The following is a 4,621-nucleotide window of genomic DNA, read 5'->3' on the forward strand; positions in this document are numbered from 1 at the left end:
AGTTGTATTGAACGGAATTAATTAGCAAACACTCTAGAATCAAAATAAACAACGAACAAACGAAAAACGACAGGACTTTTTGAATGCCCTGGTAATTAATGACCTGGGCAGAATAGCCTGCAAAAAATTTTTAAATTGAAATGAGGTGAGAATTTATATTTAATGTATGTTATATTATTAGTAATAATATTGTTGTTATAATTGTTACAAATGAATGAATAATAAGCTGTTCAATGTTTAGATTGTCCTTGAGGATTGTCGAATTGGCTGAAACGTTGGGCTATTGATATAATAGAGAGTGTTGAGACTAAACAAAGATACCATTTGATTTATTTAATCAATAAATACCAGTCCCAAGAAATTGAAAAAATATATTTAAAATAAAAAGCCATACTAAGATTAAAAAAAAACAACACAAAGATAGCCAAATTTACGAACACGCAGATGCAATACGAAATGTAACTCATAGATAACTATACTGAATGAACGTTCCAAGAAAGAACGCTATAGAGTTTCACTACAATACGATATCGAGTAAAGAATAAAGAAAAGGGCGAATGGTTGATGCTAAGAGGGCTCTAAGGAAATCAATTAAATAGCCAATCAAAAGCAGGAGGGGCATTGGTAAATTGCTCTGATTAGTTACCATGGCTGCCAATGAGATCTGAGAAGCGCTCAGATCGATGTCATCCATCCTCTCCCTTCGACCATCAATTCTACATACACATCTTCCACATTTTTTATTTTTTAAAGTATTTTATCAATTATATGTTAAAATAATATTGTAATATATAATCTTGTTTCTGTGTTTAAATAATTTATTTTTTTAAATCAAACACCTACCTACCCAAATTTCTTTAATAGGTAAAATTACATTAATCATAAAAATTAAATAAATAAATTGTTTTAATTATATTATTTCAATTTCTTGAGACAACGTAATTATTTATTAAATAAATCAAAACTTGTATCCTTTTTTTGTCTCAACACTTTATTTTTCACCAGTCCAACGTTTCGGCCATTTTAGCCATCCTCAAGGACATCTTCAATTATAATTTCTTCCTCACAATAAATTTAGAGTTACTTTTGCAGGTTATTCTGCCCAGGTCATTCATTAATTATAAGTTAAAAACCGATTTTTAAAAATTTAAAATCAAAAATATTTAATTCTTCTTATATAAGATTAATCTACACAAATTCACTACCATATACACAAACCATTTATAGCCTGCAAAAGTAAATTTAATAAATAAATAAATTATAAAAAACTTCATTTATTAACATCTGCAACAAGAATCTTAACCCAAATAGTTCTTCTCGTAGGTTTCTACAAGTCACAATCCAATGTTACCTAGAATCAACAAACATTACCATAAAGTTAAAAAAATTGATCGGGTTGATGGTCTTTGCTTTTGGGTTAGAGCTTCCTATCGTACATTTAAGACTCCCCTTTAATTATGAGAACATCATCGACACATACCGAATTCTAAATGTATACGAGATGGATCGTCCAATTCCCTAATTTCAAATTAGGGCTCTTTCTTTTTTCAGTTTAGTTTCTCATGTTATTCTGTCTATTTATGTTACGAATAATAACAAACCTAAGCTGTCTCCTTCATTTACTTCAATGCCCATTTCAAATCTGTTATTGCATTGAGTTGAGCCAGAATATACCATGTAATTTTCTGTATAAGCGGAGGATTGCCGTACCGTTCTGATTTCAACCCAAAGGCCAAAGAAAGATCTAGGAAGTCGAAGTGAGCTTTTTTGTTACTTACAATAAAAGCATCTATTATGCTTCGAACTAAGAAGATATTGTCCTGAATGTTGCTGGTTGATCTTCCGGAAACTCGTTTTCTTTAGATTAAACTATAAGTATAGCATCAAGATTACGGATGGCTTGTTTATTGAAATCATAAAAAAGTAACTTATACACATCCAATTTTTATACAACCACTTACTGTTGAAAAACAAAAACATTAAACTGATTTTATAGAGATGGCTGAGGTGATGTAAAGGTACGGAAATAACAAATAAACTATTTACTGGTAACAATGTTTTCCCCACTTTGCGGAGCTTCATCAAGGATGAATCCCAGACTTTTTAAGTATTTTTTACCTTCCTTGACCGTCTCCCGGACTATCTTCCTAAAATAATAATTACATACGGTCAACTAACTATATTCCAACTAAAACATTAACATACACTTTACGCTTTATAGAAAAATTTATATGATTGCAAATAATAATAATTAACTTCAGTATGTTAAAAAAACAACTAATATTTCACAATAAAGAATAGTCAATTAACCAAACAGCATTCACACTGACCTACGCTTTTTGACTGTAACGAATCATCAGAAACGGTTTTACGATGCATTACATGGAAATTTCAATAAATCTGTACGACAGATGGTGACAAATAACATCATTGAAGTAACTCGGCGTAAGCTGAAGAGTTGGATGAGGGACCTCCTAGTTAATCAAATAATTTACTTGAATGTCAGAAGGATACACTACAGGAAGATGTCTCCCTCATGCCAACTCATAACACATAAAAAAGGCAATCCTTCCCCATCGGACCCGCCCCGCTAAGACCTCCAGGGAGCGACGGTCCTATATCACTATTGAAATACTTGCTTAAAACGGAAAGAAGAGACTTTAAGATAGTTAAATCGAGTAATATTTAAAAAGCGCCTGCAATTAAAAAACGGCATGATTGAAGCCTGAATGGTATAGCTCATTTTCTGATTGTAATTATTTTACAAGCGCAAATAAAAAAGTTGTAAATATACAAAAAAAATAAATAGACAGTGAAAGTAAATCGATAAAACATTAAAATTGATCTCTTATCCCACAATCTATTAATATTTTGGCTTCATAAGTTTATAATTCTGGAACATGATTATCATGAACATCAATATTTGCTCGTTTGAATTTTTCCTTCTTTTATTTATTGTTTTACTATTTATTTTCAAAATTCGTCGTTCTACAAAAACTAATTTATTTGAAAAGCCATAATAATAAATTAATTTATTATTATTTTCATTTATTTAATAAAAGTACTCCCCTCTTCCAGAGCCCCACAATAGACAGCCTGTTTCTCCTAGGAGGTGAAAGATTATGGGATTAATGAGGTGATAAAACTGGCTAAAGCTCTTCCACGAGGGTGAATAGCGAAGCGGCTAATTCAGGCAGCAAATAAATACCAGACCCTCCCCTCTACGGCTTTAGTCTTCAGCTTTTGATTAGAATGAGAGGATCACAACTCTTCGTTAGTCCTCTAGGGGATGTAGTAATTACGAAGAGTCATTGTTTAAATACTCGACTAAAAATTATAAATATTCAGAGACAGTATGTATAACCTTATTCTGCACAAAAAAAAAAAAAAAAAGCTAAACCATCAGTATTAAGTCCCTATAAATAATAAAAAAATCATACACAAGAACCATCTACATTAAACAAAAAACTAATTAATGGTGAATAGTCCCATATCTGATTTTTTAACAGATTATTAGATAAAAAGTGTATATGAATGAAAAATTAAATGTTAAAACTTTCAGTATTATTGCAATTATCCGTTTTTCAGATAACTGAGGTTAAAGTTCAAAATTTTACTAAACCATCGGATAGGATCAGCCAATTGACTAATTAAGCAAAACAAAGACGTTTACAGTACGGAATGGACATTAAAAATTTAAACAAGGTGATATGATAATCGAAAGTAAGAAAGTTTCGCCTTAAGTACTCTAGGAGCAGTGCTGGACGAAACTTAATTGTTAATAATAGTGGTTCACAATTACAACTAAGATTTAAGCAAAAATAAATTAAAATACTAGTTTCAATAAAATGCAATTGTAATTAGTTTTTGTCCAACACTACATGAGACCAATCAATGTAAGAACATTATGGACCTTATTTTAATGAGTGTCATAAATTTTTTAATGGAACCATTTTTTTTATTAATATAGAGATGATAACAAAATTGATTTAGTTCAGACCCTAGTAGATAAATGCTACAAGTTAGAAGAAATACATAGAGAGGTTCGTTAGGTTAGCAGAGCGAGGTGGCTGGGCATCCCCGGTTGGGATGAGGCATTAATTTTAAATCAGACGGGATTAAGCATGCCTCATTGATGACCACTAACGACTGCTGCCCCCAGGCGGAATTATTCAGTAACTGCACAGTAGGCGCTACCAGTAGCCGATTCACTAGCTTTACTATTTCACTAAGCAATTACGTACGGAACCAAGAACAGTGCTTAACATTGACCAGGTTCGACATCTAGTAGTTATTTAAAGCTAAATACCGACTAATGTTTTAATAAAGAAAAATTGTTGAATATAGAAATAAAATAAAAGTAACTTTTTATCTGGGATATTGTTCCTTTTTTTACTGTTTCCTAAAAATTAAATTTTTTCGCGCATATGTACAATTATCAGAAAATATTTACAAATGAGAAATTGAATTGCAAAAGGGTAAAAATACATTTTTTATATAAGTTAAATTGAGGTTAAAAGGCTATAGATCCTAAAAAAATTGTCATATATGTCATACAACATGTCACCAAATGCATATGTATATAATGAGGTGTAGATAGTTGAGCGTAGATTAATGCTTG

The sequence above is a fragment of the Halyomorpha halys genome, unplaced genomic scaffold (assembly GCF_000696795.3).
Source record: "Halyomorpha halys isolate HHAL.00 unplaced genomic scaffold, Hhal_1.1 Scaffold1724.1, whole genome shotgun sequence".
NCBI lineage: Eukaryota > Metazoa > Arthropoda > Insecta > Hemiptera > Pentatomidae > Halyomorpha > Halyomorpha halys.